This window comes from Pongo abelii, chromosome Y, assembly GCF_028885655.2.
Source record: "Pongo abelii isolate AG06213 chromosome Y, NHGRI_mPonAbe1-v2.0_pri, whole genome shotgun sequence".
NCBI lineage: Eukaryota > Metazoa > Chordata > Mammalia > Primates > Hominidae > Pongo > Pongo abelii.
In genome coordinates this window covers 24594866-24609483 of record NC_072009.2, presented here as the reverse complement: position 1 = coordinate 24609483, position 14618 = coordinate 24594866, and positions in this window count along the sequence as shown.

Sequence of the window (14618 nt, the reverse complement as noted above, 5' to 3'; positions counted from 1 at the left end):
AGTGCACTGGAATGGAATGGAATGCAATGGAATGTAATGGAATGATGAAATGATATGTGAGCTGAGATTGTGCCACTGCACTCCACGCTGGGTGACAGAGTGAGATACTCTTGAAAGAAAGAAATGGAATGGAAAGAATATTTAATTGGGTGGATTCGAGTGGACTGAAGTAGAGTGCAGTGGAATAGAGAGGAATGGAATGGAATGGAATCGGATGTAAAGGAATGGAATGATGTGGAGTGGAGTGGTGAGGAGTGTAGTGCTGTGGAATGGAGCAGAAAGTAACGGGATGGTGTGGAGTGGAGTGCAGTGCAGTGGAGTGGAGAGGAGTGCAATGGCGTGGAATGGAATCGGATGTAAAGGAACGTACTGGAGTGGAGCGGAGTGGAAAGGAGTGGAATGGAATGGAATTGAATGTAATGGAAAGCAAAGGAATGGAATGGGATGCAATGGAATTTAATGCAATAGAATGCAGTTCAATAGAGAGTTGACATGTAATGTGAGCTGAGATTGTGCCTAAGCTCTCCAGGCTGTTTGACACAGTGATATCGTGTGGAAAGAATGGAATGGAATGCAGTGGTGTGAAATGGAATGGAATGTAGTGGACAGGAGTAGAATGGAGTGGAGTGAAGAGGAACAGAGTGGAATGGAATGGGATGCAGTGGAATGGAATGCAGTGGAGTGGAGTGAAATAGAAAGAAATGGAATGGGATGGAATGGAATGCAATGGAATGGAGAAGAGAAATGTGAGCTGAGATTGTGTGACTACACTCCAGCCTTAGTGACCGAGAGAGATTCTGTGGAAAGAAAGAACTGATTTCAAAGGAGTGGAATGGAAGGGAATGTAGTACAGTGGAGTAGAGTGGAATGGAGTGAAACAGAATAGAATGGAGTGGAAGGCAATGGAATGGAATGGAATGGAGTGGAGTGGAATAGAGAGGAGTGCACTGCAATGGAGTGGAGTGGAGTGGAAGGGAGTGGAATGCAATGGAATGTAGTGGAGTGCAGTGGAGTGGAATGGAATGGAGTGGACAGGAGTGGAAGGAGTAGAGTGGACTGGAATGGAATAGAATGGAACAGAATGCAGTGGAGTGGAGGGGAGTGGAGGTGAGTGGAGTGGCATGGAGTGGAATGGAATGGAATGGAGTGAAATGGAATCCAATGGATTGGAATGGAGTGGAGTGGAGTGGAATGGAGAGGAGTGGAATGGAATGGAAGGGAATGCAACGGAACGCAGTGGTGTGGATTGGAATGCAGTGAAATGGAGTACTATGGAATCTAAAGGAGTGGAGTGGAGTCTAGAGGAGTGGAATGGAATGGAACAAAATGGAATGGAATGGCACGGAATGGAGTGGAGTAGAGTGGAGTGGGAAGGAAGGGAGATGAGTGGAATGGAGAGGAATGGAATGCAGTGGAGTGGATTGGATTGGAATGAACTGGAATGGAGAGGAATGGAATGAAGTGGAACGGAATGGACTGCAATGGAATTGAATGGAGTGAAGTGGAAAGTAGTGGAGTGGAGTGGAATGGAGTGGAAATGAATGGAATGGAGTGGAATGGAAGGGAATGGAGACAAGTGGATAGGAATTGACTGAAGCAGATTGGAGTGGAGTGGAGTGGAGTGGCATGGAATGGAATGAAGTGGATGGGAATGCAATGGAGTGGAATGAAATGGAATAAAATGGAATGGAGTGGAATGGAGAGGAATGGAGTGGAGTGGAGTGGAATGGAGGGGAATAAGAGGAAGAGAATGGAATGGAATCGAAAGGAGGGAAGTGCAATTGTGTGGAGTGGAGTGGAGATGAAAGGAGTGGAGTGATGTGGAGTCGAGAGGAAAGGAATGGAATGGAATGGAATGGAGTTAAGTGGAGTGGAATGGAGTGGAAGGTAATGGAGTGGAATGAAAAGGAGTGGATTGGAATGGAGTGGAATGGAATGGAGTGGAACGGAGTGGAGTAGAATGGAGTGGGTTGCAGAGGAGTGGAATGGAGTGGAATGGAAGGGAACGGAAAGGAATGTAGTGGAAAGGAATGGAATGGAGTGGATTGAAATTGAATGGAAAGGATTGGAGTGCAGTGGACTGGAGGGGAGTGGAATAAAATGGAGTATAGTGCAGTGGAATGGAGTGGACTGGAGTGGAGATGAGTGGAGTGGACTGGAATGGAATGGAGTGGAGTGGAATGGTGTGGAGTGGGGTGGAAAGGAATGGAACAGAATGGAATGGAGAGGAATGGAGTGGCATGTAGTGGAGTGGAGTGAAGTGGAAAGGAATGGCATGGAATGGAGTAGAGTGGAATGGAGGGGTATGGAATGGAATGGAATGGAATTGAGTGGAATGGAGTGGAATGGAGTGGAGTGGAGAGGAATGGAATGGAGTGGAAAGGTCTGAAAGGAGTGGAATGGAGTGGAGTGGAATGCAATGGAGTAGATTGGAATGAAGTGGAAAGGAATAGAATGGAGAGAAGTAGAGTAGAATGGAGTGGATTGGAATGGAGGGGAGCAGAGTGGAGTTAACAGCGGTGGATTGGAATACAGTGGATGGGGTAGAGTGGAAGGGAGTGGAATTATATGGAATGGAATGGATTGGAGTGGAGTGGAAGGGAGTGGAGTGGAGTTGAAAGTAGAGGAATCGAAAGAAGTGGAAAGGAGTGGAGTAGAGTGGATTAGAGTGGATTGGAATGGAATGGAGTGGAGTGGAATGGTGTGGAAACGAATGGAAGGGAGGGGAGTGGAATGGAACGAAATGGAATGGAATGTAGTGGAATGGAGAGGAGTGGAGTGGACTGGAGTGGAATGTAATCGAATGGAGTGTACTGGAGTGGAATGTATTTGAGAGGCGGGTAATGGAGAGGAATTGAGTGGAGTGGAGTGGAGTGAAATACATCGGAATGGCACGGAATTGAATGGAATGGAGGGGAGTGGAATGCAGTGGAGTGGAGTCGATTGGAGTGGTGAGGAGTAGAACGGAGTGGCATGGAATGGAGCACAGTGGAATGCAATGGAGTGGAGTGGATTGGAAAGGGGTGGAGTGGAGTGACGATGGGTGAAGTGGAATGTAATGGAGTGGAGTGCAGAGGAGTCTCATGGAATGGAATGGAATGGAACGCAATGGAAGCTGAGATTGTACCACTGCGCTCCAGGATGGGTGACACAGTGTGATACTCTCAAAAGAAAGGAATGGAATGGAATGCAGTGGAATGGAATGGAATGCAATGGGGTGCATCGGAGTGGAGTGGAGTGAAGTGAAGTGGATTGGAGTGGAATGGAGAGGACTGGAACGGAATGGAATGGAATGAAGTAGACTGGAGTGGGGTGGAGTTGAGTGCAATGGAATGGAACGAAATGGAATCAGATGCAGAGAAATGGAGTAGAGAGGAGTGCAGTAGAGTGGAAAGGAGTGGAATGGAATCGGAAGTAACGGAAAGTAGTGGAGTGGATGGAACGGAAAGGAAAGGAATGGAGCGGAGTGGAATGGAACGGAGCGGGAGGTGGGTTGGGGCCACTGCACTGCAGGCTGGCTGGCTGACTGAGGTATTCTCGCAATAAAGGAATGGAATGGAATGCCGTTGAATGGAATGGAACGGAGTGGAGTGGAGTGGAATGGAGTGAGTTGGAGCAGAGTGGAATGAAGAATGCAATGGGATGGAAGGGAATTGAATGAAATGCTGTGGAGTGCAGTGGAGTGCATTGCAGTGGAATGGAGCAGAATGGAATGGAAAGGAGTGGAATGGACAGGAGTGGAGTGCACTGGAGAGGAGAGGATAGGAATGCAGTGGAATGGAATTGGATGTAATGGAACGTAGAGGAGTGGAGTGGAATGGAGTGGGCCAGAGTGGAATGGAATGGAATGCAATGGAAAGGAATGGAGTGGAATAGAATGGAATGGAATGGAATGGAATGGAGTGGGATGACTTGTAGTGGGGTGGAGTGAAATGGAGTATAATGGAATGGAGTGGAGTGGAGTGGAATGTGATAGAATGGAGAGGAGGGGAATGGAGCAGAATGGTATGGAGTGCAGCGGAATGGAGTGGAGTGGAATGGAATCAAATGGAGTGGAATGGAACAGAGTGGAATGGAATGGAGTGCAATAGACTAGAATTGAGTGTAGTGTAGTGGAATTTAGTGGAATGGACTGGAATGGAGTGGAATGGAATGGAATTGAGGGGAATGGAATGGAATGGAAAGGAATGGAAAGCAATGGAAAGGAATAGAATTGAATGCAACGGAATTAAAAGAATGCAATGGAATGCAATGGAATAGAATGCAATGGAATGTATAGTTGACATGTAATATGAGCTGAGATTGTGACACTGCACTCCAGCCAGGGTGACATGGTGATATCCTGTCGTAAGAAGTGAATGGAATGCAATGGAGTGAAATGGAATGGAATGAAATGGAATGGAGCGGAGTGGAAGGGAATGGAGTGGAATGAAATAGAATGCAGTGGACTGTAATGGCATGGAGTGGAAAGAAGTAGAGTGGAATGGAGTGGAATGGAATGGACTGGCATAGAATGGAGTGGAATTGAATGCAATGGAGTGGATTGGAAAGGAATGCAAAGGAGTAGAGTGGAGTAGAGTGGTGTGGAGTGGAGTGGAATGGAGCTGAATGTACTTCAATGGAGTACAATGGAATGGAACGGAGTGGAATGGAATGGAATGATATGAGGTGGATTGGAGTGGAATGTAGTGGAGTGGAATGGAATGGAATAGAATGGAATGGAGTAGAGTGTAATGGAATGCAGTGGCGATAAGTGGAGTGGAATGGAATGCATTGGAGTAGAGTGGAGTGGAATGGAATGGAATGGAGTGGAGTGGAGGGGAGTGGAGTGGAATGGAATTGAGTGAAGTGGAGTGCAGTTGAATGGAATATCGTGGTGTGGAGTGGAGTGGAAGTGAATGGAGTGAATAGGAGTGGAATGGAGTGGAAGGTAACGGAGTGGAATGGAGTCGAATGGAGTGGAATGGAGTAGAGTGGATTAGAGTGGAATGGTGTCGAACGGACTGGAATGGAATGGAATGGAGTGGAATGGAATTGAATCAAATGGAATGGAGTGGAGTGGAGTGGAGTGGAATGAAATGAAATGGAAGGGAGTGGAGAGAAACGCAGTTGATTGGAGTGGAGTGGAGTGGAAAGGAATGGAAAGGAGTGGGATGGAGACGTATGGATTGGAGTGGAATGGAGTGGAATGGAATGAAGTGGAAAGGAGTGGAACGGAGTGAAATTGAATTTAGTGGACTGGAGTGGAATGGAGTTAAATGGAATGGAATGGAATGGAGTGGAATGGAATGGAATGGAGTGGAGTGGAATGGAATAGAATGGCATGGAATGGAATAGAATGGGATGGAGTGGAGTGGAGAGGAGTGGAATGGATTGGAGTGAAGTGGAGTGGAATGGAATTGAGTGGAGCGGAGAGGAAAGGAATGGAATGGAGTGGAGTGGAATGGCATGGAGTGGAGTGGAATGGCATGGAATGGAGTGGAATGGAATGCATAGTAGTGGAGTGGAGTGGAGTGGATTGGAGTGTAGTGGAAGGGAATGGAGTGCAGTGTAATGGACTGGAATGGAGCAGAGCAGAATGGAGTGGACTGGACTGGAGTGGAATGGAATGGGATGGAATGGAATGGGAGCTGAGATTTTACCAATGTGCTCTAGGCAGGGTGACTGGGTGTCATACTCTCAAAAGAAAGGAATGGAATGGAACGCAGTGGAATGGAATGGAACAGAGTGGACATTAGTGGAGTGGAATGTGGAGGAATGGAATGAAATGGAACGTAATGGCATGAAATGGAGTGGTGTGGGGTGGAATGGATTATAGTGGAATGGGGTGGAAAGGAATGGGATGGAGTGGAATGAAGTGGAGTGCAGTGGAGTGGAACGGAGTTGAATGGCATACAATTGAGTGGACAGTAGTGGAATGTTTTGGAATGCAATGGAATCCATTGTAATAGAATGGAATACAACGGAAAGTTGACATGGAGTGTGAGCTGAGATTGTGCCACTGCACTCCAGACTGGGTGACACGTTATATCCTGTGGATAGAAAGGAATGGAATGCAATAGAGTGAAATGGAATGGAGTGGAATGGAATTGAATGGAATGGAGTGGAGTGGAGTGGAGTCGAATGGAGACGAATGGAATGGGACGGAGTGGAATGGAACGGAGTGGAGTGGAGTATCGTGAAGTGAAATAGAATGGAATGCACTGGGTTGGAATGGAATGCAATGGACTGCTGAAAGGAAATGTGAGCTGTTATTGTTCCACTGCACTCCAGCCTTTGTGACGGAATGAAATCCTGTGGAAAAAAAGGAATGGAATGGAATGGAATGGAATGGAATGGAATGGAATGGAGTGGAGTGGAGTGGAGTGGTGTGCAGAGGAGTGTAGTGGAGTGGAGTGAAATGGAGTGGAGTGTCGTGGAGGAGAGTGGAATGGAGTGGAATGGAATGGAGAGGAAAGGAACGGAGTGGAGTGGAATGGAACGGAGTGGAGTGGAATGGAATCCAATGGAATGAAATGGAATTGAATCGAATGGAATGAGGAAATATGTGCAGTGATTTGGCCACTGCGCTGGAGCCTGTGTGAGAGAGGGAGATCCTGTCGATAAAACAGTGCGGAATGGAAGGGATTGGAATGGAATGGAATGGAACGTACTGGAGTAGAGTGGAGTGGAATTGAGTGGAGTGGAGTGCACTTTAATGGAATGGAATGCAATGGAATGTAATGGAATGATGAAATGATATGTGAGCTGAGATTGTGCCACTGCACTCCACGCAGGGTGACAGAGTGAGATACTCTTGAAAGAAAGAAATGGAATGGAAAGAATTTTTAATTGGGTGGATTCGAGTGGACTGAAGTAGAGTGCAGTGGAATAGAGAGGAATGGAATGGAATGGAATCGGATGTAAAGGAATGGAATGATGTGGAGTGGAGTGGTGAGGAGTGTAGTGCTGTGGAATGGAGCAGAAAGTAACGGGATGGTGTGGAGTGGAGTGCAGTGCAGTGGAGTGGAGAGGAGTGCAATGGCGTGGAATGGAATCGGATGTAAAGGAACGTACTGGAGTGGAGCGGAGTGGAAAGGAGTGGAATGGAATGGAATTGAATGTAATGGAAAGCAAAGGAATGGAATGGGATGCAATGGAATTTAATGCAATAGAATGCAGTTCAATAGAGAGTTGACATGTAATGTGAGCTGAGATTGTGCCTAAGCTCTCCAGGCTGTTTGACACAGTGATATCGTGTGGAAAGAATGGAATGGAATGCAGTGGTGTGAAATGGAATGGAATGTAGTGGACAGGAGTAGAATGGAGTGGAGTGAAGAGGAACAGAGTGGAATGGAATGGGATGCAGTGGAATGGAATGCAGTGGAGTGGAGTGAAATAGAAAGAAATGGAATGGGATGGAATGGAATGCAATGGAATGGAGAAGAGAAATGTGAGCTGAGATTGTGTGACTACACTCCAGCCTTAGTGACCGAGAGAGATTCTGTGGAAGGAAAGAACTGATTTCAAAGGAGTGGAATGGAAGGGAATGTAGTACAGTGGAGTAGAGTGGAATGGAGTGAAACAGAATAGAATGGAGTGGAAGGCAATGGAATGGAGTGGAGTGGAATAGAGAGGAGTGCACTGCAATGGAGTGGAGTGGAGTGGAAGGGAGTGGAATGCAATGGAATGTAGTGGAGTGCAGTGGAGTGGAATGGAATGGAGTGGACAGGAGTGGAAGGAGTAGAGTGGACTGGAATGGAATAGAATGGAACAGAATGCAGTGGAGTGGACGGGAGTGGAGGTGAGTGGAGTGGCATGGAGTGGAATGGAATGGAATGGAGTGAAATGGAATCCAATGGATTGGAATGGAGTGGAGTGGAGTGGAGTGGAATGGAGAGGAGTCGAATGGAATGGAAGGGAATGCAACGGAACGCAGTGGTGTGGATTGGAATGCAGTGAAATGGAGTACTATGGAATCTAAAGGAGTGGAGTGGAGTCTAGAGGAGTGGAATGGAATGGAACAAAATGGAATGGAATGGCACGGAATGGAGTGGAGTAGAGTGGAGTGGGAAGGAAGGGAGATGAGTGGAATGGAGAGGAATGGAATGCAGTGGAGTGGATTGGATTGGAATGAACTGGAATGGAGAGGAATGGAATGAAGTGGAACGGAATGGACTGCAATGGAATTGAATGGAGTGAAGTGGAAAGTAGTGGAGTGGAGTGGAATGGAGTGGAAATGAATGGAATGGAGTGGAATGGAAGGGAATGGAGACAAGTGGATAGGAATTGACTGAAGCAGATTGGAGTGGAGTGGAGTGGAGTGGCATGGAATGGAATGAAGTGGATGGGAATGCAATGGAGTGGAATGAAATGGAATAAAATGGAATGGAGTGGAATGGAGAGGAATGGAGTGGAGTGGAGTGGAATGGAGGGGAGTAAGAGGAAGAGAATGGAATGGAATCGAAAGGAGGGAAGTGCAATTGTGTGGAGTGGAGTGGAGATGAAAGAAGTGGAGTGATGTGGAGTCGAGAGGAAATTAATGGAATGGAATGGAATGGAGTTAAGTGGAGTGGAATGGAGTGGAAGGTAATGGAGTGGAATGAAAAGGAGTGGATTGGAATGGAGTGGAATGGAATGGAGTGGAACGGAGTGGAGTAGAATGGAGTGGGTTGCAGAGGAGTGGAATGGAGTGGAATGGAAGGGAACGGAAAGGAATGTAGTGGAAAGGAATGGAATGGAGTGGATTGAAATTGAATGGAAAGGATTGGAGTGCAGTGGACTGGAGGGGAGTGGAATAAAATGGAGTATAGTGCAGTGGAATGGAGTGGACTGGAGTGGAGATGAGTGGAGTGGACTGGAATGGAATGGAGTGGAGTGGAATGGTGTGGAGTGGGGTGGAAAGGAATGGAACAGAATGGAATGGAGAGGAATGGAGTGGCATGTAGTGGAGTGGAGTGAAGTGGAAAGGAATGGCATGGAATGGAGTAGAGTGGAATGGAGGGGTATGGAATGGAATGGAATGGAATTGAGTGGAATGGAGTGGAGTGGAGAGGAATGGAATGGAGTGGAAAGGTCTGAAAGGAGTGCAATGGAGTGGAGTGGAATGCAATGGAGTAGATTGGAATGAAGTGGAAAGGAATAGAATGGAGAGAAGTAGAGTAGAATGGAGTGGATTGGAATGGAGGGGAGCAGAGTGGAGTTAACAGCGGTGGATTGGAATACAGTGGATGGGGTAGAGTGGAAGGGAGTGGAATTATATGGAATGGAATGGATTGGAGTGGAGTGGAAGGGAGTGGAGTGGAGTTGAAAGTAGAGGAATCGAAAGAAGTGGAAAGGAGTGGAGTAGAGTGGATTAGAGTGGATTGGAATGGAATGGAGTGGAGTGGAATGGTGTGGAAACGAATGGAAGGGAGGGGAGTGGAATGGAATGAAATGGAATGGAATGTAGTGGAATGGAGAGGAGTGGAGTGGACTGGAGTGGAATGTAATCGAATGGAGTGTACTGGAGTGGAATGTATTTGAGAGGCGGGTAATGGAGAGGAATTGAGTGGAGTGGAGTGGAGTGAAATACATCGGAATGGCACGGAATTGAATGGAATGGAGGGGAGTGGAATGCAGTGGAGTGGAGTCGATTGGAGTGGTGAGGAATAGAACGGAGTGGCATGGAATGGAGCACAGTGGAATGCAATGGAGTGGAGTGGATTGGAAAGGGGTGGGGTGGAGTGACGATGGGTGAAGTGGAATGTAATGGAGTGGAGTGCAGAGGAGTCTCATGGAATGGAATGGAATGGAACGCAATGGAAGCTGAGATTGTACCACTGCGCTCCAGGATTGGTGACACAGTGTGATACTCTCAAAAGAAAGGAATGGAATGGAATGCAGTGGAATGGAATGGAATGCAATGGGGTGCATTGGAGCGGAGTGGAGTGAAGTGAAGTGGATTGGAGTGGAATGGAGAGGAATGGAACGGAATGGAATGGAATGAATTAGACTGGAGTGGGGTGGAGTTGAGTGCAATGGAATGGAGCGAAATGGAATCAGATGCAGAGAAATGGAGTAGAGAGGAGTGCAGTAGAGTGGAAAGGAGTGCAATGGAGTGGAATGGAATCGGAAGTAACGGAAAGTAGTGGAGTGGATGGAACGGAAAGGAAAGGAGTGGAGCGGAGTGGAATGGAACGGAGCGGGAGGTGGGTTGGGGCCACTGCACTCCAGGCTGGCTGGCTGACTGAGGTATTCTCGCAAAAAAGGAATGGAATGGAATGCCGTAGAGTGGAATGGAACGGAGTGGAGTGGAGTGGAATGGAGTGAGTTGGAGCAGAGTGGAATGAAGAATGCAATGGGATGGAAGGGAATTGAATGAAATGCAGTGGAGTGCAGTGGAGTGCATTGCAGTGGAATGGAGCAGAATGGAATGGAAAGGAGTGGAATGGACAGGAGTGGAGTGCACTGGAGAGGAGAGGATAGGAATGCAGTGGAATGGAATTGGATGTAATGGAACGTAGAGGAGTGGAGTGGAATGGAGTGGGCCAGAGTGGAATGGAATGGAATGCAATGGAAAGGAATGGAGTGGAATAGAATGGAATGGAATGGAATGGAATGGAATGGAGTGGGATGACTTGTAGTGGGGTGGAGTGAAATGGAGTATAATGGAATGGAGTGGAGTGGAGTGGAATGTGATAGAATGGAGAGGAGGGGAATGGAGCAGAATGGAATGGAGTGCAGCGGAATGGAGTGGAGTGGAATGGAATCAAATGGAGTGGAATGGAACAGAGTGGAATGGAATGGAGTGCAATAGACTAGAATTGAGTGTAGTGTAGTGGAATTTAGTGGAATGGACTGGAATGGAGTGGAATGGAATGGAATTGAGGGGAATGGAATGGAATGGAAAGGAATGGAAAGCAATGGAAAGGAATAGAATTGAATGCAACGGAATTAAAAGAATGCAATGGAATGCAATGGAATAGAATGCAATGGAATGTATAGTTGACATGTAATATGAGCTGAGATTGTGACACTGCACTCCAGCCAGGGTGACATGGTGATATCCTGTCGTAAGAAGTGAATGGAATGCAATGGAGTGAAATGGAATGGAATGAAATGGAATGGAGCGGAGTGGAAGGGAATGGAGTGGAATGAAATAGAATGCAGTGGACTGTAATGGCATGGAGTGGAAAGAAGTAGAGTGGAATGGAGTGGAATGGAATGGACTGGCATAGAATGGAGTGGAATTGAATGCAATGGAGTGGATTGGAAAGGAATGCAAAGGAGTAGAGTGGAGTAGAGTGGTGTGGAGTGGAGTGGAATGGAGCTGAATGTACTTCAATGGAGTACAATGGAATGGAACGGAGTGGAATGGAATGGAATGATATGAGGTGGATTGGAGTGGAATGTAGTGGAGTGGAATGGAATGGAATAGAATGGAATGGAGTAGAGTGTAATGGAATGCAGTGGCGATAAGTGGAGTGGAATGGAATGCATTGGAGTAGAGTGGAGTGGAATGGAATGGAATGGAGTGGAGTGGAGGGGAGTGGAGTGGAATGGAATTGAGTGAAGTGGAGTGCAGTTGAATGGAATATCGTGGTGTGGAGTGGAGTGGAAGTGAATGGAGTGAATAGGAGTGGAATGGAGTGGAAGGTAACGGAGTGGAATGGAGTCGAATGGAGTGGAATGGAGTAGAGTGGATTAGAGTGGAATGGTGTCGAACGGACTGGAATGGAATGGAATGGACTGGAATGGAATTGAATCAAATGGAATGGAGTGGAGTGGAGTGGAGTGGAATGAAATGAAATGGAAGGGAGTGGAGAGAAACGCAGTTGATTGGAGTGGAGTGGAGTGGAAAGGAATGGAAAGGAGTGGGATGGAGACGTATGGATTGGAGTGGAATGGAGTGGAATGGAATGAAGTGGAAAGGAGTGGAACGGAGTGAAATTGAATTTAGTGGACTGGAGTGGAATGGAGTTAAATGGAATGGAATGGAATGGAGTGGAATGGAATGGAATGGAGTGGAGTGGAATGGAATAGAATGGCATGGAATGGAATAGAATGGGATGGAGTGGAGTGGAGAGGAGTGGAATGGATTGGAGTGAAGTGGAGTGGAATGGAATTGAGTGGAGCGGAGAGGAAAGGAATGGAATGGAGTGGAGTGGAATGGCATGGAATGGAGTGGAATGGAATGGATAGTAGTGGAGTGGAGTGGAGTGGATTGGAGTGTAGTGGAAGGGAATGGAGTGCAGTGTAATGGACTGGAATGGAGCAGAGCAGAATGGAGTGGACGGGACTGGAGTGGAATGGAATGGGATGGCATGGAATGGGAGCTGAGATTTTACCAATGTGCTCTAGGCAGGGTGACTGGGTGTCATACTCTCAAAAGAAAGGAATGGAATGGAACGCAGTGGAATGGAATGGAACAGAGTGGACATTAGTGGAGTGGAATGTGGAGGAATGGAATGAAATGGAACGTAATGGCATGAAATGGAGTGGTGTGGGGTGGAATGGATTATAGTGGAATGGGGTGGAAAGGAATGGGATGGACTGGAATGAAGTGGAGTGCAGTGGAGTGGAACGGAGTTGAATGGCATAGAATTGAGTGGACAGTAGTGGAATGTTTTGGAATGCAATGGAATCCATTGTAATAGAATGGAATACAACGGAAAGTTGACATGGAGTGTGAGCTGAGATTGTGCCACTGCACTCCAGACTGGGTGACACGTTATATCCTGTGGATAGAAAGGAATGGAATGCAATAGAGTGAAATGGAATGGAGTGGAATGGAATTGAATGGAATGGAGTGGAGTGGAGTGGAGTCGAATGGAGACGAATGGAATGGGACGGAGTGGAATGGAACGGAGTGGAGTGGAGTATCGTGGAGTGAAATAGAATGGAATGCACTGGGTTGGAATGGAATGCAATGGACTGCTGAAAGGAAATGTGAGCTGTTATTGTTCCACTGCACTCCAGCCTTTGTGACGGAATGAAATCCTGTGGAAAAAAAGGAATGGAATGGAATGGAATGGAATGGAATGGAATGGAATGGAATGGAATGGAGTGGAGTGGAGTGGTGTGGAGAGGAGTGTAGTAGAGTGGAGTGAAATGGAGTGGAGTGTCGTGGAGGAGAGTGGAATGGAGTGGAATGGAATGGAGAGGAAAGGAACGGAGTGGAGTGGAATGGAACGGAGTGGAGTGGAATGGAATCCAATGGAATGAAATGGAATTGAATCGAATGGAATGAAGAAATATGTGCAGTGATTTGGCCACTGCGCTGGAGCCTGTGTGAGAGAGGGAGATCCTGTCGATAAAACAGTGTGGAATGGAAGGGATTGGAATGGAATGGAATGGAACGTATTGGAGTGGAGTGGAGTGGAATTGAGTGGAGTGGAGTGCACTGGAATGGAATGGAATGCAATGGAATGTAATGGAATGATGAAATGATATGTGAGCTGAGATTGTGCCACTGCACTCCACGCTGGGTGACAGAGTGAGATACTCTTGAAAGAAAGAAATGGAATGGAAAGAATTTTTAATTGGGTGGATTCGAGTGGACTGAAGTAGAGTGCAGTGGAATAGAGAGGAATGGAATGGAATGGAATCGGATGTAAAGGAATGGAATGATGTGGAGTGGAGTGGTGAGGAGTGTAGTGCTGTGGAATGGAGCAGAAAGTAACGGGATGGTGTGGAGTGGAGTGCAGTGCAGTGGAGTGGAGAGGAGTGCAATGGCGTGGAATGGAATCGGATGTAAAGGAACGTACTGGAGTGGAGCGGAGTGGAAAGGAGTGGAATGGAATGGAATTGAATGTAATGGAAAGCAAAGGAATGGAATGGGATGCAATGGAATTTAATGCAATAGAATGCAGTTCAATAGAGAGTTGACATGTAATGTGAGCTGAGATTGTGCCTAAGCTCTCCAGGCTGTTTGACACAGTGATATCGTGTGGAAAGAATGGAATGGAATGCAGTGGTGTGAAATGGAATGGAATGTAGTGGACAGGAGTAGAATGGAGTGGAGTGAAGAGGAACAGAGTGGAATGGAATGGGATGCAGTGGATTGGAATGCAGTGGAGTGGAGTGAAATAGAAAGAAATGGAATGGGATGGAATGGAATGCAATGGAATGGAGAAGAGAAATGTGAGCTGAGATTGTGTGACTACACTCCAGCCTTAGTGACCGAGAGAGATTCTGTGGAAGGAAAGAACTGATTTCAAAGGAGTGGAATGGAAGGGAATGTAGTACAGTGGAGTAGAGTGGAATGGAGTGAAACAGAATAGAATGGAGTGGAAGGCAATGGAATGGAATGGAATGGAGTGGAGTGGAATAGAGAGGAGTGCACTGCAATGGAGTGGAGTGGAGTGGAAGGGAGTGGAATGCAATGGAATGTAGTGGAGTGCAGTGGAGTGGAATGGAATGGAGTGGACAGGAGTGGAAGGAGTAGAGTGGACTGGAATGGAATAGAATGGAACAGAATGCAGTGGAGTGGAGGGGAGTGGAGGTGAGTGGAGTGGCATGGAGTGGAATGGAATGGAATGGAGTGAAATGGAATCCAATGGATTGGAATGGAGTGGAGTGGAGTGGAGTGGAATGGAGAGGAGTGGAATGGAATGGAAGGGAATGCAACGGAACGCAGTGGTGTGGATTGGAATGCA